Below are 25169 nucleotides of genomic sequence, written 5' to 3' on the forward strand. Positions count from 1 at the left end.
CCAAGCACAGCACATCACAGACTTCCCCACCAGTAAGAGTCCTTCAACTTGGATTTATAAACTGGTAACTATTAGACAGCAAGATGTTGCCAACTGTGAAAAACAATGGTCACACACGTATCTGGATCTGAGATGGGCACAACCTCATATCCCTACTCAACTACAGCATGTCTATGTTCATATCTAGACCAGGAGAAGAAGCAAAGTCCTCATCAGCTGCTTATGGATACAGAACGGCCAGCCTGTTGGCTTGTCTTGCAGCCCCTCCACAAATAGTGACCAGGAAACAAGGCAGTTAAATCCTCTTTTGGGGAAGGGATGTACAGATATGGATAGCCTGGAGCCACACCTCACTCATGCACAAGAGATTTCAGATCCTGAGACAGAGAGGACTGATGCCACATCAGTGAGATAACCACATTCAGTATTCTAGGTGTAACATAAACAAAGCAGAAAAGAGCAGTGTTTCAGTATGTGCTGCATCACTCATATGTAAATAATCAGAGCTTGCAGTATTAATTACCACAGATGCTGAAAAAACAGGATGTGCAAAGGACATCACAGGAGTCCTTGCACTAGATTTTTTTTCCCCCTTTTTAGCCTAGTTTTCTGATGAAACAGGCTTATCTGATCATGCTGTCTGCCTTTTAATCCCTTCTAATAACTTTTGAATCCATTGGCCAATTTCAACTATACTTGAGATGGAAGTACACATTACAGATATACTAAATGCCCTGTCATCCTATAGAAATAAAGAATCACAGAATCACACAGAATCACTAAGGTTGGAAAAGACCTATAAGATCATCCAGTCCAACCATCCACCAAGAGCTATGCAAAATAAATCACTGTCCTCATATTGGGGTAAATCCAACTCCTTTCTTATTCTGAGAGGTGGCAGTCAGTACATCAATCAATTTAGGGATATAAACAAATCATTAATGTAACACATAGCTTTGAGCCATTGAACACATTGCCATTCAGCCCCACAAGTCAGAAAGAAACTATAAGCTTTGAAGGGCAAGGTAAAGGTACTAGAGAAAGCTACAAATAATTATTTTTTGTTACTCACAAAGCAACATAAGCTATATTCATCTTTTTTTTAGGATAATAACCTTAAAAAAGTAGCATCAGTGATGCTGTACAGCATAAATATTGTGGCTCCTCTCTTCCACCTTGAAACATGAAGATATAAAGGTGTCCCAAACACCGATGTGAACAAATCCCTTAAAGCAGCACTGTACAGAACAGTGAGGTCATGAAAGCCGTTCAGCCCTCCTTGGCAGTGTTCAGACCTCATCTGAGTTCAGGAGCAGCAACTTCACACAAAGCCTCTGACTAGGCCAGCAGAGAGGCAGTGAAAGTCTCTCCGAGGAGCCTGATTGCTAGGCTGAAATCCTACTCTCCCTGAGAGCAACATATGGTACACAAGAGCTGCAAAGGCAGGCTCTGAATTTACACACACTTCTAGCTTTATTTGGCTTCATGCACCACACTATATATCTTTACAAGAGGTCTGGTGCACAATGCTGTGCTGAAAGCAAGTTTTGAGCCAGGAGCAGAAATATGCTCCCAAACTCATGTGCTCTTCCTACAAATGGATGCAGATGAGCATGGGTCTAACAAGACGTTTTCCTACATGGCAAGTTCAACATGTTTCATTTCCACAAAAAAAAAAAAAATTTAGCTGAGCTGATATATATAATGAGAAACGGATGATGCACACTGGCACACTGCCTGGTCACCAGCTGTAATCCGACTTCTATCTCTGCTAAAAACGGAGGTCTGCCAGTAGACACCGTGCCACAAAAGCTGCAGAAGACAAAGCTCTGTGAAACCCCTAGCGTGGCCAGTGAGACTCAAACAGCTCTGTTGGCAACACTTGAGGCAGCTCTGCTCTCTTTGCTGTGGCTATCGATGACCTGGTGTCCTGAAACTCAACAGGAAAACTCAACATCAGCTTCTACCTGGAGGGCAAGGAGTTCAAAGGACTCCAGACTGGCCTGTGGCCAGACTCAGAGGAGTGTTTAATGGGGTGCTTGTAAGAGGCATTTCAGATATTCCCATAAAAATGCCATTTCCATGTAAGTCCTACACAGACAGACTTGCTCCGCTCCTCTCCCAGTCAAGGAATGCAGCAATTATGCCCACAACAGGAGGTTGTCTTTCCGCTCAACAGCCAAGCTGCTCTCCCATCAGTCAGCCGGATTCAGGAGGCAGTTCTCAACTCAAAGTCAGCATCCAACAGATAAATCTACACAGCTGGCTTTAAAACTAAAAACAAAAGACAAAATTTAGGTGGCTGAGAGTCCAAAGTAGGGTTGGAGGAATTGCTTTTTGTTGGTTGGTCAGTGGAGGTGTGAAAGATCCGTCTCTGCAGCTTAGGCTTGCTGTGCTCTGCCCTTCTCTCCTGCCATATGAGCATTTCCCAGTTAAAATGTACACTCCTATGATATATAAATCCAAAATTATTAGTAAGCTTATTGATTTTCAAGCCCACATCTGCTGCAGCTATCTCTGAGTTTCAGGATGTTACCTTTCTCCGGTAACAATGACAGGACAAGAGGTAATGGTTTAAAGTTGTGCCATGAGAGGTTCAAGTTGGATATTAGGAAAGATTTCTTCTCAGAATGAGTGATAATGTATTAGAACAGACTGGTGGTGGGGTCACCATCCCTGGAGGTGTTCAAGAAAAGGGTAGTTGTCTCACTGAGTGACATGGTTAGTGGGCATGGTGGTGATGGTCTGATAGCTGGACTAGATGATCTTAGTGGTCTTTCCAATCTAAGTGATTCAATGATGTTGTGCCTGCATATTCTGCAAGTCTTATCTTGAAGGTAGCTTCAAGGCCACTGTCAGAAGGCAAGGTAGTACCAACAGCACCTCTTTCCATAGGTTAGTTCATCCTGCTGCTCCTTCCCCATGACCCTCAGCCCTGTATTCCTTTATCTTGTCAACAGCTCTGCTGAGGTAAAGATGCTGACAAAAATCTGGGTGGCAAAGTCATATACACCTTGGTTACATAGTTCTACCACAAAAGCCTCTGTTTTGAAAACCGTTTCCAAAATATGCAGCTCATTTGCTCTTCTGGTCACCCAGTTCCTGGATCAGACAGGAATCAGGTGATTTTACCTCAAATAAGATTGATCAGTGATGCCCAGCAGGGAACTACCATCAAGTACTTATAACAAGAAAAATGTGGGTTTTCCTTCTTCCTCAGGATAACCTCTTAGGCATGTGCAATTTCTGGGTCCTTTACAACCTGTTTTGCTGTTTTTATTTAGTTGTTCTTTTTGCATTATATAGGACTGCGTACAGTAAGGTAAATAACATCCCTCTATTCACTCACACAGGTTTTCTCTCTTCTGCTGCCCAGCCCTAGAATAAAAACTGGTCCTATCTTAAATACAGCAAAGTGACCATTAGCTGTAAGGTGATAGATATATTTTAGTACTCCTGGCAAAACAGGAGATAGTGCTATCACTTGAGGCTTGACTTAGCACTTAGGCTTGATCAACACACAGTTCAGAGGAGGTGGAAAATAAAGTGTGTCCTTGACGCCATTTCACATCCTCACCAGTTCTCCTGCTTGCTAAAAGGTAATATATCTGCACAGGCGGTAACTGGTGCCTGGCTTCTGTGCCAACACAAGCTGCAGCTCCCTATGCTCACTGGTTTATTGCTAATGCAACAAATAGCCTTGGGTGTGCTGTATTTGTTGTGACAAGCTGGAAGAAGTTCATGCATTGGATGATGAAGTTGTTCTTGCTACTAGCAGGTACAACTGTCTTTTCCACTGAAATAGTACTGCTCTTCCTCCTCCTTTTGCTCTCAACTTTTTCCTCCTTTCGATTTTTTTTTTTTTTTAATATTTCACAGACATTTTGCTCTACTTCCAGCAGTTTTGTTGAGTCTGCATTTTCAGAGTCCATATGAGGCTAGGATCAGGGTTAGAACCACTCATGCTGAAATACTTTGAATGCTCTGTTATTCCTACAGCATGGCCTCAATATGCACGGCAAACTCCATGCAGAGCAAAAACTGGGCAGGACCCCAGTAGAGGTCCATTTTGAGGGCTGGAGATCTTGGCTGAAAAACTCAGCTTTCCTGAAGACAACAGCTTTATTGTATTTGATCACTGAAGCGCTACATTTAACCATCCTATCTAGCAAAGCACACAGTGAGAACAAGGCTGCTTTAAGTTGATATGGAATGCGTGCAGAGACAGAGGTACCTCCAGGCAATGTCCAGGATCACACAAGAGCCAAATTCCCCTTCTCTCTATACCTCATTAGCTGTGTAAGGCATACATTTGCTCTGCTCCTGTTAGCTAAAAGCCTGCATCCAGTGCTGTCTGTTGGGATGGGAAGTGCTCCTACTTGGAAGGAAACAAAAGCAATGCTTTGGAGAAAAAAAAAAAAAAGAATGGTGGTGAAGACAAAAACTCTGTAGAGCTATGGGTGGAAGGATCCTTTATCAGGCCCCTGGGACTGAAGGGAGGATTCAGGGGCTATCTGTGGAGGCTTGAAGAGGAGATCCAACAACTCATGAAGTGAGAAAAACAGATTTCCCTCTGGTTGAAAGATATTGTCTAGATAAAGACAGAGGATGTTGTGGGGTTTTTGTTTGTTTGTTTGTTTTTTCTTCCCACATTCATCAATTTAAGGTAGCAGCTATCATTTTCCCTTCTTTGAGATTAGTTCCTGGATCCTCCAGCCAGGTTTGGTACCACTATTACCTGTCCAACTACCTCAGCTTGCTCCAGAGCACCCATTGAAAATATCACTCAAAGCAACATCCACCTCCTAATCTCATACAGACACAAGCTCTCCTCTCTGGGGGGATGGTCCTCTCTCCAAAATCATTATTCCCTTTGCTTCAACATGCTTTAGCCTTTCCTTTGTGGGATGTCACATCCCAAGCTTCCTTGAAGCTGGCTAAACTGAAAGCAACACAAGAGCTCCCTAGCCTGGCTGAGGTGGTCTTTAATAAGCTCTTGCCAGCTCTCACTCCAGAGGGTCTAATGTTCTCAGTACATCATCTGATTTCACCTGTTCTCATCACTTAGAGGGAAAAGTGAAGTGTCATGAACCAGAAGAGACAGGAACAGTGTTTAAGCAATGTCCTGCCCTTAGAAAGTTAACTTCTAAAAATAACTGCAGGTAATTCATATGAATGCATCCTTTGACTTGGCTTAACCGGGCTTGACTTTATGTGACTAGACTAGAATAGAAAGTTCATTGGGAAAAATGATTCAAAACCACTGAGATCAAGGCTGAGAAGCACAAGACTTTTTACACTGGAGAAGTGTGAGAGGGGATCTCATAACTGCTTATATACATCTATAGTGTGGGCGTCAAATCGATGGAGGTAGACTCTTTGGAGGCATGCAGCAATAAAACAGGGGATAACAGGCAGAACCTGGAACACAGGAATTTCCATACTGACACAAGAACTTCTTTACTATGAGAGGTATGGCACCCAGGAACAGCCTGCCCAGAAAGGCTGCAGAGTCTCTTTCTCTAGAGATATTCAAAACCCACCTGGACACTTTTCTGTGCAACGTATTTTAGCAAGCAGTTCTCAATGACTCAGGACTCAACGACCTCCAGAGGTCCCTTCTGACCTCTCTGGTACTTTGATTCTGTGACTGAGTCCAACTACCCAAGCACTTCAGGGATAATCAGAAGTAAAGACATTATTAGCTTGAAGTTAAACACATGCACTTGTGCTTAAAGTACCCAGCACAATCCCATTGTCACCTAAAGCTTCTACCTCTATAATACAAAATTTTGCCAGTTTCAATATGAAATTGCTACTTCGAGTAATGAGGATCTCTTTGGATTTTCAAAATACAGACACGGTTGAACTATTCAGGCATAAAAGTCACCGTTTGCCTAAAGAAGACTTTCTCAATCTATATTTAAGCATCACAGAAAGCAACTGGCCTGACAACCAAGAAGTCGTTACCTGATTCAGCATTTTAAGCATTAAAAAAAAAAAAAAAAAAAAAAAGAGAGAAAATTGCTGTTAACTATAAAGAAGCCACCAAAATAAATAAATAAATAAATAAAAACAACACAATAAACATTCACTTTAGCAGTTTGAAGCTGCAAAATTAAAACTAGCAACACAAAAAGACACAAAATGTGGTAAATGCTTAAAGGACTGCAGATAATGCTAAGATGCAATATTTTGGCTGTGAGAACAATGGAAGCAGGGGTGGTCTTGGTGACTGAATGAATGCTCATAGCCTAACCAGGACTCTCTGCGTTTTCCTCCACCTTCCTGTGCTTCATTCTTCATCTCAATGGCACAACCCATTGAAGGAAGAAGAGGGATGGAGCAGAGCAGCTATGGCTGTGCAATTCCTGGGCTCAGCAGCACAGGAGAAGGCGAAGCTGAGAAACCATCCTTTGCCCATTTCTAATCTGGGCACTGTTGAGTTTCCCATTAGCAGCAGAAGGGAATGACTCACTGCTCACCAGCATTTGGACCGAAGCGCTCTGCACACACACACACACACACACTGAGTCAGCAACAGAGCAAAACTAAACCTGTGGCCTCGTGCAGTGATAGGAATCACAGAGGTATCCCTCCTTGCCTCCCTCCTTCCTAGCACAGGGGAGGAGTCTTATGCTGAGCACACCTAGGTCACGCAGTATATAAGCCCTGTTAGACATCCCTGGACCAGTTCCAAATGAATAAAAGCATCCCCCAGCACATAATAATAGGTCAGGTCCTAGAAGCAATAAAACCACATTAGCAGCCTGTAAAACTATGCTAAGTAGCCTCTCCGGTTGTGCCCTGAAAAGAATTGCCTCCTCTGGTAGCTTTTTACTGCAACCACTTACACGAGTATCTGCATTTTTTTAGGTGCAGAGCAAAAGCTCTTTGGGCAGGCAGAGCACCCTGGGTGCAGAGGGAATATGAGGAGTGAGGTGGGCTCTTGCAGCAGAGCTTCCTCCTACCTGGGGTTCGTTGCCCGAAAGCACAGGGTGCTTTGGGATGCTGGGAAGTATGAGGCCTCCCCAGCGTTGGGGGCACCCCGTTGGCCAAAAGTGCAGAAACCTGACTGCTGAACTGAAGCAGATCCTTCAATCCCCAAGTCAGGTTTGGCCATAAACGTGCAGAAATTCCCAAGACTAAAAATATTTTATTTCCCCAGCGAAGCAGAGCCAAACCCATCACTATCATTAATATTTATTATTACTCTCAGGGCACATAACAAAGGTGAATGATCTCTGCTACAAGGTGCTTACAAGGAGCCCCACATTCCTTACACAGGAGTCATGTTTCTTCCCAGGGCCACCCTGCAGCTGATGCGGGGATGATTGGGGAGCCCAGCAGAGACCAGGGTTTTGTTAGATGTTTTTCCAAATAATAACTGATTAAAGTTTGTATTCCGAGTACAGCTATGCTGCAGGCTTATGAAAATCTTCTCATTTGAAAGTCATTTTCCTCCTCTGCATCTGGGACAATCAGCAGCATGAAACAGAAAATAATAATAAATAAATATGCAACAGCCCAGAGTTCATATCCAGTGAAAGCCAGGAGGCTTTGCGTTTCTCACCCAGGGACCCCAGTATCAGTGGGTCTGAAAGACAAAAATTCTGGTGTTTTCTTTAAATGAAAAAAAAAAATTATCAGTGGATCTTGAATATCTCCACAGAAGGAGACTCCACCACTTCTCTGGGCAGCCTGTTCCAGGGTGTGTCAGCCTCACAGCAAAGAATTTCTTCCTCATGTTCAGGTGGAACTTCCCATCTTCCAGTTTGTGGCCACTGCCCCTTGTCCTGATGCTGAGCATTGCTAAAAAGAGCCTGGCCCCAGCCACTTGACTCCCATCTGTTAGATATTCATAAGCATTGATAAGATCAGTCTTCTCCATAGTACAAAACACTTAAATTAAAAAGAAAATAAAAACAGAACAGGAAATAAAAGAATAAAAGGAAGAAAAGAATAGGAGGGTCAGCAATAAATTAAAAATACACAGTGAGTAAATGTGTGGCTAGAGGCATCACTGGCCTTTCTAAGGACAAGAAGGAACTTTTCAAACATCCAAGGACCAAAATATGTCCATACAGATTTCTGTTCTGCACTCAGAAAAAAAAAACATACAACAGAGTGATAACATGCTGGAATGACATTCTTTCCACTTCAGAAGTGATAAAGAAGTACGACATACAGCAGCTTCTCTAGTTTGAATTTTTGAATCCAGAAGTCAGGATAACCACACCCAAGTGCTGCCATAGACCAAAGATGGGCTCCAAGCATCAGTGTTGCTTCCCTACATTTGGGAACTGTTTTGTGAAGCCCCAGAAGAAAACCACAGTGGCAGTATTTTGTAAGGATGGGCAGAAAAATCTGAGTGACTGTTGGCCTTTCTGTTTTCTGGGTACAAGAGGAGAAGAGCTGATGCAGGACTTGGTTAATCAAGGCTGAGAGGACATTAATATAATTTGATGGGAACTTCATCCTTTCTATAGTGCTCAGATCTGATATCGCCAAGTCAAGGGTTACGGTGATGAACTAGAAAGATTGAGGGAAGCATCACTAAGGACAATTACAGGCTGGAAAACAGTCTTATGGTAAATGATGCAGAGAGCTCCATTGTACCTAAAAGTAAGGGAAGGGATGAATTCACTGTTGTACCCTTAGACAGGTACAGATACAGCAATTCTGCTGCTGTGCATATTGCAGAGGGCTTTGCAGTTTGCTGGGCACAGACAGAAGAAATCCAGTGACCAGAAACTGGAACCAAAACAATTTAAATTAGGCCAAATGTGTACATTATTAACAGAATAATTTAACCATGATTTATCAAAGACTGTCAGTTTGCCAAAGACTGAAGGATGGAAAAGCTACCTCCTTGGGCAGTCTGATCTAGTGGTTGGCAGTCCTGCTCATGGCAGGGGGGTTGGAGCTAGATGATCTTTAAGGTCCCCTCCAACCTAAGCCAGTCTATGATTGTATCATTATATGCTCTGCCACCAACACTAATGAATTATGGGGAGTCCTCTGCTATTCTGTAAATGGATTAGATGGTCACAGTTTCACTTCAATAATCTCTGAAGGATAGAGTTGAGCCTAAATCCTATAACCTGCTTTTTTTTTTTTTTTTTTTTATCCCACTGCCAAATCAACAGAAAGGCAGAAACGCTGCACCTGGGCTTGAAAACAATGCACAGCAGTGTTTGTGTAGGTCTGAAACCAAATGGGAAGGGACAGAAGAGAAAGATATCCAGTTACAAATAAGACGCAATGGTGAGAAATGCCCATTGCTGCCCATCCAGACCTGCACAGGGTCCCTCCCTGCCACCAGGACGACGGCTCAAATCCCCATTCCCCTCCTGCTCTAGGGGCTGTACTGCAGATAGGCCAGCACCGTCCCGCGACACCACCCAGCCTGCCAGGGAGTGGGAGATAGTCAGCCTAAAAATAGGCTGTCCTCTGCTTTGGCTTTCCCCTCCCTCAGTCCCCAGGGCACAGGGCTGGCGGTCCAGCAGAAAACAACCAGAAAAGCAGTGGTATTTTTGGAGATGGAGGAGTGGGATGCAGCGCGTGGGTCCCCGCTTGACCTCACGTTTCTCGGAAAAGAGCCTTTTCTGTGATGTTTAGCACTGGAGTTGCAATCTGAGCCCCACGCATGTCCTGTAAGGGACAGTGCAGAGCTGCACAGCCCGACCCAGCTGTCCTTGGCTGACCTGTGGCTAAAGCCAACACACAGCAGCTGAGACCGAATTTTGTCGCGTGAGGAGCACAGATCCCACCACAGATCCCCCAGTTGGAGTCCCTCCAGAATAACCACCACCCCATTTGCTTACATAGCCCATGGATCACTGACTTCTGGTTGGAGGAAGCAGCCTTTCCAGACAGCAAAGCCTCACAGGACAGTCTTTAACAGGAATTTCATTGACGTTTAAGGGCCTTGTAGGACTTTGATGAACAGTTGAACTTTAGTCTGACATTTATGTGCCAAAAACTCTGTATGAAGCTTAAATCAAGAGACCTTGCTTTCTGCTATCGATGCTTTCTCTCACATACAGCTCTACAAAGCTCCTGAACATCAGTAACATTCCAGAAATCATCAGTTATGCTTTTAACTGAGCACAAGTCAAAATCAATTAGAGATTGATCTCAATTACGGCTTTTTTTAAATTTATTTTTAGCATGCAGTTCAGTAACTAAAGTGAAGAAATGCAATCGATGAAGCTAACTTGCTTTTTAGCAAAGCTACTGCCCAGATTGTAACACATTTTTGCAAAGTTTCTCAAGCTCACAAAGGCAACTGTGTAAATAATGTCACTTATTGAATTCTGCAGTGCTCCAACAGCAAGACTGATGGGTTGCCTAATACATTGTGTAGGTGCTATAAGCAATAATCTCCCATGCTAATCACAACTATCACATTCATTAACATTATAGAAACCTCCTGAAAGAAATAATGTACCGGGGAACCACTCAAACGTGCATGAATATAAAACTAGATTTCTAACTAGCATTGGGAAAATATTAGAACCAACATGAGGATATTTTATATTGCGCAGACCTAAATGCGTGAGGACCTGCATTTTTGAGTCTGAAAATCAAAGAATCATAGGATATCCAGACCTGGGAGTTTCCCACAAGGATCAGCAAGTCTAACACCTGGTTCCAAAGAAGACCATCTAAAATCCAAACCACTTTCTGTGTTCAGCTCCCACAATTTACAGTGAGCATTAACTGATGCTGCTCCACGTTCATGGTGGGATCCTGGTCCTCTGGAGCGAGAGAATGACTTTGCAAGAGCATTCCCCTAGGTTTCACTTGGGATACGAGAAATCCAAAATTACTGCCATGAGGAACACTACATGAACATGGAGCATGTTGGCACACCTGCCCTTGTCATAGGATCATCAGGGTAGGAAAGAGCACTAAAATCACCTAGTCCAACCATCACCCCATGTCTGTGACTACTCTAGACCATGTCACCAAGTGTGACCCCTACCCTTTTCTTGAACACCTCCAGAGATGATGACTCCACCATCTCCCTGGGCAGCCTGTGCCAATGCCTCACCCCTCTTTCCAAGAATAATTTTTTTCTAATATCCAGCCTGAACCTTCTGCACTTTCAAACAGTTTCTTCATCAAAGCAGCATCTGAATTGAGACACAAGACTTTATGAGAGCCACACATTGCGGCTCAGTGTATTTTGTTGCTGAACGGGGTTGATATTAGGGATGGACAACTTGACTGACTCACAGAAGTGCTGACTAACACAAGCAGCCATCTCACCATGTAAGCAGTACAACTGGCACAACCCTCACCTTGGAAAACATAACTATCAACCACAATCCAGTGAGGCTGTTTAGCTGTATGGAAACATTGGGCTAGTGAGCAGCATGCAGTGCTGCTGTTGGCCTGAGCACGAGAATCTCAAAGTGATGATGCCCAAGGGCAGGGCATGGGCTGAAGGACCTCTCCACACCCAGAGAAAGGGTGTGGAACTGGATGGGCTTTAAGACTCCTTGCAGCTTAAGCCATTACATTGTTAATTGGGCCACCATGACTTATGTTTTGGGGTCAGCAGGCCCCAGTTTTGGTTCATCAAGTAAAAAAGCAGTCATGTATGCCCTATCTTACCTTAGCAAGATGCTTAAAAAAAAAAAAAAGAAAAAAAGATGATTTTATCCTAAACCTGGCCATGAACATTCTATGCAACACAGAGCGAAAAAAGAGCATTTTGATCTTAAGTGATACCAGAAAATGGGTTGAGTTGCTCAGAGAAGGCAAAGGCTGCTGCAGATTGGGGTGAGGGAGGAGGGGCTGAAGGTGGCTCTCAGCCACCTCTGTGCTGCTTTGATCCCGGGCCAGTCCCCGTGGTGGCTGTGCTAATCTGTGCTGACCGCGGGTGCCTCCCAGCAGGCGCAGTGACAGCTGGGGATTACTGGGGTCAGGGGCACCCTCCATTTTCCCTTCCTCATACCACCTCATAGCCATGCCTGAGGTCAGGGTTGGGGGAAAAGCAGCCACAGCCCTGCTTGAAGATACACATGCATTGGGGAGGTCCTCAGCATATCTGACCTAGCTGTAGATGTCCCTGTTCATTGTATGGGAGTTGGACTGGATGACCTCTAAGGGTCCTTTCTAACTCAAATGATTCTGTGATTCTACACCCCACACTGCATTCCAGCCCCATTTGCGGCAGCATTATGCAGTAGCCAGGCACACATCCCTGTCTGAAACCACAGGTGACAGATGACAGCAAAATGGAGAATGTGCAAGTTAGCGAAGTTAGAAAAGGTGTTCACAGAATCACAGAATGGCCAGGGTTGGAAGGGACCTCAAGGATCATGAAGCTCCAACCCCCCTGCCACATGCAGGGCCACCAACCTCCACATTTAATACTAGAGCAGGCTGCCCAGGGCCCCATCCAACCTGGCCTTGAACACCTCCAGGGATGGACGGGGCATCCACAGCCTCTCTGGGCAGCTGTTCCAGCACCTCACCATCCTCTCTGTAAAGAACTTCCCTCTGACATCCAACCTAAATCTCCCACCCCTCAACTTAAAACCATTTCCCCTTGTCCTGCAGTTATCAACCCAGCTGGTGGAGCTGCAAATGGCATTTCCAATATCCCTGTTTTATTCCTGATTTTTAGAGATTTGTATGTATGTATGTATATACAAACACACATATATACATACATGCTTTTTATTCATACTTGATTTGGTGCCAGCACAGTCAAACATCCCCCATACAGGCAGGGGAACCTATCCTTACCTATATATGGGAGATTAGAGTGGAGAGCCCAGATTCTCTTGGACAATGTCTGTGTCCCTTTTCCACCTCTCCTAGTCTTTAATAGAACCACAAATCTTTACGATGGGGTCTTTACAAATGTGATTTCAAAAGGGGCTGAAATCCTGGAGCTTTGCTCCTTAAGTTTCATTTAAAACCACATCATAATCCCTATGTACCCTACACCCAGCATCGCATGACCTCAGGACCTTGGTTAACATAGGCTGAATGGACACAGGCCTGGCAGCAGGGTAACAAAATACAGTACAATACAGCACAAAACAATAAAAGTTCTTTGAACAACAACCCTACAGATCTGTGGTGGATCAGCTGTTGTGAAGCTGTGTGGCTGAATCACCCTACAGTCACCTTCCTACAGAACAATAGAATCATCCAGGTTGAAAAAGGCATTCCTCTGAGTCCGTCTACTCTCTATCCAGGAATATCTTTCAACAAAACTTGCATAACTCAAGTATCTTCAAGTCCCAAATCTCCAAACCAGATAATCCAACAGGTTGAAATGCTACAGGATAGGACAGATACATAGTAAGAGCAATGGTAAAACCAGTCTTAGGAAACCAGGCAGCAGCTTGTCCAGTGAATGACTAACCACAGGAAACACTGGAATAATGCAACGGCATTGTGGTGTCCTTTCCTACATTCAACCAACCCAGGCACTACGGGGATACAAAAGACATTACATCAAAAAACACCTGCAAGACACCGTCAGAAAATTCGAAGTAGGAGAATGGTGCTTAGAAATACAATGCCTGATCCAAAGTCAAAGGGAGCTTTACCTTCAGCTGCATTGGGCTCTGGATTAGGTCCTTAAAATAGTGCTGGAAACATTCCAGAAAACTTACTTCAGCTACATTTAAAGCCTGTGCTTTGCAGCTATTCAGTAGTTTTCACAGTTAGTGTTAAACTATCCAGGGAACTTTTATGCCTGTAAACAAATCCCCTTTCTCCCTTATGTTGCATTTATGTTGACATTGCATCATTCAATAAAAAGTCTCCTGATTCACCCTGTGAGGAGACAAACGTCAGAATTAGGCACCAGAGATGTGCCTAAAAGCCTTGTTTCAGGTTCTGAATATCAATTTAGCTAATTAATAACAGAAAACCGCAGCCCAGAATCTTTCAGTGTTTTCAGACCATAACCTCATATTTATTTCTCCCTGTTCCCAGGAGAACATCACCAGGAATTATTATTATTGTTATATTATTTTAAAGTTTCAAGTCTTTTTTTTTTTTAACCATATCTCCTCAAAAATAAGAATGTGTGACCTACAGCACTGTTTTTGAGGTTGTCCAGGCCACCCTGAGAAAGTCAGGACACTCATATACATTGCTGCCACTTGTTGGGACACCATGGGGCCATGAGTGAATTCTTTGGGGTTTTCAAGTTTAGGTAACTTCATAGGAAAGAAAACCCAGTACAACTTGAGCAAAACTTCCATTAAAGGTAAAAGAATCCAAGAATTCAGACTTTTCTAGGAAGGCTTCTACCCCCATTTCATCCTCTGGGAAGAATTCAGAGCCTTGATTTGAAACTCACTGAACCCAGTAGGAACAAGAATGCAGAGGAAATTTGTTGCAGACCCTACAACATTATATTGAGAAACTATATTACTTCAGCTAAGGAAGTACTGAAATATTAAGAAAAGATGAAAGAAGGAAAAAAAAAAAAACAACAGAGGAAGAGAGAAGATTTATTCTATATTTTTCCCTCACATATTCCTGTTTTTTTTTTCTTTAGCGATGTCATGTGGTTTCATAACAACTATTCACTTTTCTCTCTTTATCTAACAGCTGTCTGCTGAAAAAGACTCAAAAAAAAAAAATCTAAGCATGTTAAAAATGAGAGAAACTATTCATATGCAATGTATAATTGCATACTATATTTAAATCCTTGTACATTATCTTTCAAATTATATTTAGTTTCAACAGGAGGGGGAAAAATCCCTTTACTTTCTGGCACTGGCAATAGAATTTGTATATTGTTTTCAAATACAACAGCTCTTTCTGAGAAACTTTTGCCAGGGAATAACTAATGGTTCAAGACAGGGAATCTGGCTAGATCAGATGTATTCTGACACTGGCACACTAACTGTCACCCAGAGCAAAACTGGGGAGTCCTCAGGGATACTGCTGTGCAAATCTGGATTAGCTGTGCCAAAGTTAGATGAGTTTATGGAGCTGAGCACAGAACCTGGCCCTCTGCTTAACAAATGTGTGGACCCTCTGAGTGCCTCCAGCAGCACAGGAGCCAGGCATCTCTCCATGTTGGGGGCTTGAGATGCAACTGGCGAGGAGATGGAGATGATGTGCTTGGCCCTGGGGAAGGCAAGGAGGCAGACCTCAGATGATGCTAAATGCTTGTGTGAGGGTCAGGTTGTAACAGTCTAATGATGCATTTCCAAGCTGTACAGGCTGGGCTGGAGCTTTCCCATTATTTCTCCACAGTCAGTGCTGCATCTCCAGCCATGCAGGGGCACCTGAAGGTCTTCCCATCACCATGGAAAGCCTCCCCCTAGCATTCCTCTCTCTTTTTTGGTGCCTACATCAGGAGGGAAAAAGAAAATTTCATCACAGAATCATTCACCCTTATGAGCTTTACTCGATGGCGAGGGTTTTATTTAATTGTCATCACTACACTTTCTGGAAACTTGGTATTTTTCAGGATTTCCCTCAGGCAATGTCTGCCCTTGTCTTCCCCATCCTTGGAGGCATTCAAATGTTGAATGGGGCCCTGGGCACCCTGAGCTGGTGGTTGGCAACCCTGCCCACACCAAAAGGGTTGGAATTGGATGATCTTTAAAGCCCCCTCCAACCCAAGCCATTCTGTGATTTTATGACTGTACATCCCAGCAGTAAATGTTCTTTGGAGGACCGAAGTAGCCTCACAGTAGAGCACAAACTCCGAGCTGGCTCTGACAGGGGTGAACTTTGCTCACTCAGAATCAGTAGAAATGATCCCCATGTGCTGTTCTGATCACCCAGGGTCAAGTGGGCATCTGGTTCCTATGACTTCTAGACCCTGTGTCAGCACGCTGTAAGCCAGCCTGGAGGAATGGTGACATATTCAGACACTGAGACACAAACAACTGCCCATTTGTTTGGGAAGTGTGACTATTTCATTACAATAAGAAAAAGATTCTCTGAAAAATCATTATAAAAAAATACAATCCTTGCAAATGGACTATCTAATCCATCTCCAATTAATGGATCTTGAAAGAATTTGTCCATGGGTGAGTTCTTCCATACCTTTCTATTGCACAGATGTTTCAGTGTTATATAAAGCATTCAGAAACAGCAAAAAGAAAGACTTCTCTAAAGCCCCAAACCACATCTTAATGGTCAAAATCAGCCTACAAACTCCATGACTACTGAGAGACACTCCTGGCTTCTATCACAGACAAATTACCCATGCTCCAGTCCGCCTTTACTGTTATGCACTCAAATATTAACCACCCATATAACTCCATAGACCCTCTATACTAATACTGGAGCTAGAATAAATCTAGTAAAGCATCATTTGAAAGATATCTGCAAGTCATATATTGGATAAAAAGCAGTTTTAGAACCTTAGGAACCCAGCTAGCTTTATAAAGGACCTCTAACTGGTTGGTAGGACTTTCCATCATTGCCATAAGAAGCCCCTCTGGCAGAAGCTTTGTGAATCAGGAAAGTTCAAATCAAGCTGAAAGTTGAAATAAACAACCTGGTAAAGAACAGAGTTATTTTTTCCAGGATAGAGCACAAATTGTTCCACTTTCAAATTAATTAAGTACAGTAAAAAAGGAAAACTCAGTGTTTAACAGCACTTGTAACGAAACATTCTGAAAAATTAAAACTTTATTGTTTGATGTGTGATGCCTTTCTATTAAAAAAAGCTATTGTAATATTATAAAACTAGTAAAAAATGAAAACCAAGCCATTTTTGTCATGCAGAATTGAGACAAAAACAGCTTCACTGATTACAGAGAGCAGGGAAGCACACTTTTGCCGTGGAAAATAAGGGATCTTTTGACATCAATGAAAATTTTGCACACAGAAGAGGAAACCCCTCCTGAGTCACATCTCCTCAAAGATGGATGTATTAAAGGAGAAGGAACTTTTGTGCTTCACTTGCCATTTTTCCTGGGAGCATGCTCCAGTGAAATATAACAGGTAAGAAGCCTGAATAGGAAGGGCACAAACTATGGTTGTGATTGCTGGCAGTACATGTGTTTAATAAAACTGCTGTGCTTTCTGTTCTGCTCATATTGTCCCTCCAGTATTTCCCCAGCCTGCTCAGGGACAGCTTTAGTCAGCATCTTGTTCTCCTCCCAGGCTGAGACCTAAGAAGCTCCACTATGAAGCCCAGTAACACCATACAGGAACGAGGGGGGAATAAATAAATAAACTCTGCTAATCTAAGAAACACAGGGTATCTTTGTAAAGGTGACCACATCACCTGCAGCTCAATTTGAAGGAAGTCACAGCCTCATAGAGCAAAAGGAGCTTCCTCAATAAACTTTCCTATCTTTTCTGTGACACAAAAACAGCCAGAAGGAGAGACGGGTTAGGGACATACCAATTCTGAAAAAGTTTTCTTTTTCTCATTATTAGTAACTCTAATTACTTTGAAAGAAGAGCAGTGAGATAAGTCCTGCAGAGCCAGAAATGTGACCTGATTTCCTTCCTGATTTAGAAACTGTCACTTTGCAAGAGAAACCCAAAGAGACAGAGCCAGGTGAAAGTGGGCCCAACGGTTGGCTTGCAAAATAAATATTAAAAGATCAATAGAAAAATAATCAGGGTTTTAGTTCAGTCATAAAGACAACAATTAGTTTAAAGATAAACAAACAAATTTTATCATCTTTATCTGAACGATGTGATAGCACAGACAAGATAGTCACTCTAGGCAAACAAGGAATATACCTGACTGACTTCATGTATTTTTTTCCAGCTTAGAATCACAGAATGGTTTGGGTTGGAAGGGACTTTAAAAGTGATCTAGCTGGGATACCTCCTGCCCAAAGCCCCATTCAACCTGGCCTTGAATATCTTCAGCGATGGGATAAGCACAAAAATAGACAGTAAAAGTGAGAACTGATGATAGAATTTAGAATATAAATTGCTTCATACACTGATTAAGACTCTAGCACAAGACAACATGTAAATAGAAGCAGAAGTTAAGCATATACTTCAGAGATATACTGTCTTTGTGAAATATGAGTTTCATTTAACAGAACTGAGAAATTACTTGTTGCCACTTTTTAACTACCAGACCTATAATTTTTCAGAGTAATTCTTGAGGATGATTGGAGACAACTTACAAGGTAGTAATTTTCAGGAAAAACTGAGCATCCGCCCTCTGAAAACAAAAGGTCTCTTTGTATTTGTCATATTGAGGTTCCAAAAGTAATCCAAGCTAACAACAGATATTGATCTGTTTCTTTCCAAAAAACACGACCATGATTTCAGAACAACCATTCAACATGCTTTAACAAGTTCTCTCCACACATACATGGACAGAGCTTTTCTTCAAGATACACAACTGAAACCAGTAAAGAAAATGGTCAAGAAGAGATAAATCCCTATCTAATACAAAAAAAAAAAAAAAAAAAAAAAGATTTTCAGAAGAAATTTAAACTAGTTCTATTTCATAAATCTCCTTTCAGAATGTCATTTCCTATCAGTACAATTTTAAGTATAATTTTGATTATGCATTTAAAATCAAGAATGAAGTTACCACTCAACTGTTCTCTGTAGCCTGTAAAAATCTTGTGAGGCATGTGCTAGTCCCACAGGTGTTAGTCCATCATAGCAAGAACGGAGGCTAGTTTCTGATTCAGACCAGGAATGTGATGCTTTCCACTGTGTTGCACTTTTTAGACTCTATCCTCATAAGCTGTCACCCAGAGTCAAGAAGCCTCATGATCTACATATACCCTTAATGGTCAAGGTATTTGGGCTACACAGCCAATGATGCAACTGAGTTCCTCTGTGATCTCCGACGAGTGACTGAGGATATGAAACATCAGTTCTCTACCATACTGTATGGACTTTTTGCGTGCTTTAAACCTACAGGACTCCTCACAGCATGAACTATTTATCCATAAAAACACAGGTATCAAAGTCAGATCATCTGTGTTTGTAAAACCCTATTGGAGTCTTAGACAAAAATTACTCATCTGCACTATAAATGGATTCAGAATTAATTTCAAGAACTGAGGAGAAGCACATTACAAGATCAAACTCGAAGCAAAGACAAATAATATATTCCTCTACGCTTATTTCTGGCAATACTGTGGTCTGTCTCATACCAAAGATTACATAAACTCCACTACTTAAGTCTGAGAGCTTTTGGCACATTAATCTAAAAATATCACAATTTGCAGTGCAGGACTCCATTGCTTAATTTTTGAGACACTTTCCCCAAAAGACACACTTTTTCCCTTAAGGATTGACTATTTCTGAAGGTCTTCATCAACCATATTTGCCACTTTTAGAGGCTACACCAGAAGAACAAAAATACTATCAAAATCATTGGGCATCACTCCAGTCCCATTTGCATCATTCCTATCCCAAGCCAGCACAGGGCTCTCCCTAAACTTTTTTGGAATAAAGCATCTCATCAGAGACAAGGCACCCAAACCAACAGCAGCGACACTCAAAACCACCACATTCTTGGTCCAGTAGAATGAGGAAGTTTCACTCCTCACTGCCTTACAGCTCTGACCTTTCCAGTTCTCTGCCACCAAAAGCTTATAGGATCTGCTGGATCCATCTGCAGCTCCACCTGGCCCGCTTTCCCACGCCAAAAGGACGGATCAAATATACGTGTCTGAAAACACATCCCTGCTTCCTCTTCGTGCCACCCGGGGGGGGATCCTCCAACTTACACCGCATCGCCTTAAGGCGAGAAGAAACCTCCCAAAACCACTCGTGCAAAGCCCTCAAATCCTGGGAAATAGCAGCAAAATCAACTTCAGCACCTTGGACAGGACACGCTCACGCAAAATCGCGAAATGGGCAGAACGGCCCTGAAAACGCAGTGACTGGGCATGACCCTCTAGGACACATCTGCGGGCCTGTTTATTTTTAGTATTGACAAATCCTCTTTGAATCGCCGCGTTTATTCCACCATACGCCCTGTATTTTGGGAATAGCAGCTCGTCGCCCTGGTGGAGAGAGAAATTGGGGCCACGAGCTCCGGATCTGTCGCCTGTCTCTGCAGGATCGGCAGCTGCCCCAGCCTCGGATGGAAAGGTTCAGCTCAAGCACTCACAAAGCTCAGTTCATCCTTTCCAGGCAAAACAAGACCTGTTGCCGTAGGTGAGCACAGCTCACGCGTTTCTCTGCTTTTTAGAAGCTCATTTCCACTTTCTCACCCATATATCCAGAATAAATAAATAAATAAAGAGAAGGTCCGATTTGTTCCCGTTGCAGCCACACTTTGGTTGCATAACTTTTGTTTTAATTTAGCCTTCGTTCTCACTTACGGTGCTCCCAGTATGTCACCGGTCCCCTCGGGGCTGCCTTAGATCAAATCACTATCACCTTGCCAGCATGCTGCACAGCTCTCCCTGTTTTCCTTCTACACTTCTTTCAGCCGAGCGGAGTTTTTTAATTTGTGCTGGTAAAAACTCCAAATGTTTTAAGTATGGGTGTTTTACAAAGGGCTTCGAGGAGAAGGGCATTATTAAGACATATGCTTAATACATTATGTCAGTTCTTACAAGTAACATCAGTAACACTTTCACAATACACGAGAACGATTAATTTTTCTTGCCACCGCGGAAATAACCATCTAAGCTCATTTCTTCCCCATGAAACGTGCCACTAAAATTCCATTCAAAGCCATCTGACACCACATGACATTCACCAAACAATTTGCAGAGTATTTTCTGCGTTGTTATCTCTTTCTGGCACTTCTGGACGCGGAAGCAAGACGGAACCTAGACAATTCCCAACCAGAGTTACTTTTCATCGGCACAATATCTACATCCACATCTCCTCCACTTCCACACACCCGGCGCAAGCTCTGCTGAGCCAACTTCACCCTCCTGCAGCCTTACCGCGCCCTGCCCGGACGGGACGGCACCGGTCGCACCTCGAGGGGTAAGTTTGGGGAAGGGGAAACCCCGTCGCGACAAATTCCTCCTTCCTCCGACTCGCTCGGAACCGGACGTCTCCGAGGGGGAGGGAAAGGGGGAAAGGGGGAGGTTCTCATAATGCTTTTTTCTTTTTCTTTTTTTTTTTTCTTTCTTTCTTTTTTTTTTTTTTATTAACAAGCAAACAAAAAAGAGAAACTTACATTGGTTTATTTAAATATTCCTGCTAAACCAAGAGTCCCAGAGCCACTTCATTGTATCCATAGAGTTTTAGTCCCCGAGCGGTCCGTCCCGCGGGAATGGCCCGGCTGCGGGGCGCGCTGCCCGGCCGCCGCGGAGGGTTCATGGCTCGGAGCCGCCGCGCCGTGTGCGGCAGCCGCGGGAGCGCAGCCCCGGCCGGGCGGCGGGGGCGGGAGGGAGGGGAGAGGGAGGGCAGAGGGAGGGAAGGGAGGCACCTCCCGCCTCTCCCCGCCCTACAGAGAGAAGCCGGGCTGGGGCGGGCCGGGAGCGCAGCGCCCTCTGCCGCCGGTGGGAGGAGGGAGGGAAAGAGGGGATGGGGGGGAGGAAGGATGGGGAAGAGAAGGGAGAGAAGGGTGGGGAAGGGGAGGAGGGATGGAGGAAGGATGGGAGGGATGGGGAGGGGAAAGAATGACAGGGGAAGGGTGGAGAGGAAGGGTGGAAAGGGATGGGGAGGGAAAGGAGGGATGTTCGAATGGGGGATGGAGAGGGGAAGGGGGGGGGTGGAGAGGGGAAGGGGGGGGTGGAGAGGGGAAGGGGGGGGGTGGAGAGGGGAAGGGGGGGGGTGGAGAGGGGAAGGGGGGGGGTGGAGAGGGGAAGGGGGGGGGTGGAGAGGGGAAGGGGGGGGGTGGAGAGGGGAAGGGGGGGGGTGGAGAGGGGAAGGGGGGGGGTGGAGAGGGGAAGGGGGGGGGTGGAGAGGGGAAGGGGGGGGGTGGAGAGGGGAAGGGGGGGGTGGAGAGGGGAAGGGGGGGGTGGAGAGGAGAGACGGATAGGAAGAAGGAAGGGGTAAGAAAGGCTGAGGAAGAAAGACTGGAGAAGAAAGTACTGAGGGACAGAAGAAAGGCTGGGGGGAGATAATAGGGAGAAAGGATGGAGGTGAAGGTAGAATGGGTGAAGCACAGAAGGGAACAAGGAAGGATTAAAGATAGAAAAGGAAAAGGAAGGAAAGAAGAGGTGAAGATACAGAGGACTGGTGAAGAAGGCAGGCTGGGAAAGAAGGTGGGATGGAACTGTGATGAAAGTTTGGGGTTGTCACTAGGAATTTAAGGGGATTTGGAGAAAGGAAGCTGTGAGGACACCTGAAGAAGGATGGGAGACAAGGGATGAGGTGGGACAGAATAGAGAGGGAAAAAGTTTAGAGAGGAAGGTGAGTACACATGGGTAGAGAAGAGAGGGTGAAGAGATAGAGAAGAGAGTAGGATGAGGGAAGTATGAGGAAGAAGGAGGGATGGGGAAAGGATAGGCAAGGGTGAGGGGTGGAGAGAGAGAACAGAAGAGAAATTAAGAGGGAAAGGAAGGAAGGAGGAATGGAGAATAAGGAATGGGGGAGAAAGTTAGAAGTGGGATAGGAAGCAAGGTGGAATAGGGAAAACTAGGAAGGAAGGTGGGATGGGGAAAAAGAGGAAATATGATGGGTTGCCATCAGGGAGTTGTGGGTGTTTGGAGGTAGGATCTGACTGACAGCAAGGAGATGTGACAGGAGAGTTGCTGGGGAATAGGACAGGACAGGAGGACCCCAACACCCAGGGGAAGGGGACAGGCTGAGTAGTGCCAAAGTTGGACTTAATTTTTCCCATGGACAACTAAACACAACCAAATGTAAGGGCTCCTGCAACCTCCTGCTCCAAGTGCTTCAATCTTTAAGGAAGTGTTGAGGCTGGGTCATTCTTTAAGCATGACATGGAAGTGAGCAAATAGAGCAGCTTTTGCCAAAAAATAAGCTGCCTGGCAATAAGTGAGACAGTCATAAATGGATGCTCATAGGTGGAGAGAGGAGCAACAGTTTGCTAGAAATAATGAAGTATTCAGTGTTGTAGAATTGAAAGAAACTTCTGAAGAACTGCAAAAAAATCCTCACAATTCTGAGCAGGGTAAAATAGTGTGTACAGAGAAATGAGCAGTGCTTCCCTTGTCCAGTGATGGGCTCTGAAGTGAATGATACTGCTCTGCAAAGAGCCTGGAGCAGTAAGAAACACTTCTGTGAAAGAAGCTGAGGGCTAGATATTAGTTCTACAACACAAATGCTGGGAAAGGAGCAGTTCAGGCAGCAAAGTACTGAGGATGCTACAAAATGATCCAAAAAAGCAGCAGTTTGTCACTAGGAAGGTGATTGATGAGCAGATCTCGATTCAGAAGGAAGCTCGCATTCAAAGAAATTAACAAATGAGGAGATCAGAACTGGCATAGATGCAAACTGAAAAGAGAATGGAGTGTATCATGGGGAAGAGCAGGTGGAGAAAAGAAGCTAGGAAGAAAAGGTTGGAACTAAAAAAAGAAGAACACAAAGGGAAATGGAGGTGAGTGAAGATGGAGGAGGATGGGTGTGAGCAGGAAGGAAGGTTCCTGATGGGAAAACCACCCCTGAAAGCCTGCAGCAGTGCAGGATGTTGTAGGAGGTAGGAGACAGAGGAAGACAAATCTTCAGGGAAGGGCCTTTTTAATCACTCGATAAGAAGCTGAATGGTGGCTGTGCACGGGAAAGGACATCCTCAAAAGGGCAGAAAGCTAGCTATGGGGCAGTGGGATCAGCATCACTGCAGGAAGCTCAGAACTTTGCTGACTGCCATGCATGAGGCTGAAAATGGGACTTCATTCCCCAATTCCTTCTTTAGTAGTCGGCAGTAACTGTGCCAGGCCTGGTCCCAGAAATGAAGTGTGATGGCATAGGGGAGCCACCAGCATTGCAGTGCCACAGGTTTAGTGTCACAGCCAGGGAACAGAGGGGAAAGCCCCCGAGCTTTCATTGAAGTTCCTGTCCATTGGCCCAACCACCCGTTCTCTCCTTTGCAGCCACTGTTGAGTAATACTATTCTAAGTTTTCAACTCTGCCACTCTTTCTTATGGAAGAAGGAAGCACTGTAAAATCTTGAAGAAGCACAAGAAAGATCCATCCTCATTTCGTCTGCCTTTAGAAATGGAGAAATTACTCCTATCACTAGCAAATCCTTGATCCTCTGGTAATGAAATCAGCTCAGTCTGAGCAGATCTTACATGAAACACAGAGTACTATTTACAGAGAAAGATAAGGGAAAGATAGGAAAAAGGGCAGGAAAGCTATCTGTCAGATTTATTTATGCCAGGAACAGGATTGAAAGAATCCCCCATACTCATCCTATCTCCTAGGGGCAGCCCAGAAAAACTTGCCCCCCAGGTTTCCAGATCAAGTTTGCATGTGTTATACAAATCCTATATATAAATCTCCTCCCCTTAAGCATTGCTTTATGGAAGACATATTTTGAAGGGCAGCACATCAGGGTGGGCTACGGACCTGTGCAGCAACAAACTCACACAGCAATGGGAAAGCATCCTCGAGACACAGACAACTCATAATGGAAAAACTCATCATACAGCAACCATGTTAATTGCAGCCCTATAGACAGACCGATCAAAGAGATAAAATTGATTAAACATGCACTACCTCACCCAAATCTGCAAGAAGCTTTCAGGTAATGTTGACTTACCGAACGTCTGTGAAGAAGTTCAAATGAGTCAGCTGAAACCCAATAAATGTGTATGTCAGATGGAAGCACCAGCAGCAAAGTAAATACTACGTGGGAGATCAGTTGATGTCATCTTTCTATTCACTTCACTCCAAAAAACCCACCTTTTTCCTCTGAAGCATTCACTGCTCTCTTAAAGGAATTACAGACAGCAGTGCTGCTTACAAAGAGCCATTTATTGTTCCAATGTATTTATAGAACCTTTCATCCCAAATCCCCACACATTTGTTGCCACCTGTTCTAAGGAAACAAAGAAATTGGAAAGACACGCAGCTCTTGCAAACGAGAGAGTTTGGAGGAGAGATTTAGTTTGAAACATACTGTTCTTTTTCTTAAAATAAAAATACAATTCCTCTGAATCCCTATATATACGCACATGTTTTCTTCTAAATTTGAAAGGCTTCAGCCCGCCTTCCCACTTTTATGTGAGCACTTTTTATTTATTTATTTATTTATTTTGGCTCTCTATGAAGCCTTTGGCCACTGGGATAAGTGGTACGAGATGCTCGTGGAGCACTGGGTGCCATCGGGTTTTCATAGGCAA

The 25169-nt window shown here is 44.0% G+C and overlaps 1 protein-coding gene across 1 annotated transcript in view; it reads right to left on the reverse strand.

Annotated features, from left to right (window-relative positions):
• Positions 1 to 21271, reverse strand: part of LOC116238213 (sodium channel protein type 5 subunit alpha-like) — a 206288-nt gene extending 185017 nt beyond the window's left edge. Inside the window, exon 1 of the mRNA XM_090143202.1 lies at positions 21092 to 21271. The gene's annotated coding sequence lies outside the window, so the exon portion shown is untranslated. The remainder of the gene's footprint in view (positions 1 to 21091) is intronic.
• Positions 21272 to 25169: the final 3898 nt, after the last annotated feature.

This window comes from Phasianus colchicus, chromosome 6 (genome assembly GCF_987193195.1).
Source record: "Phasianus colchicus chromosome 6, bPhaCol1.hap1.1, whole genome shotgun sequence".
Taxonomy (NCBI): Eukaryota; Metazoa; Chordata; class Aves; order Galliformes; family Phasianidae; genus Phasianus; species Phasianus colchicus.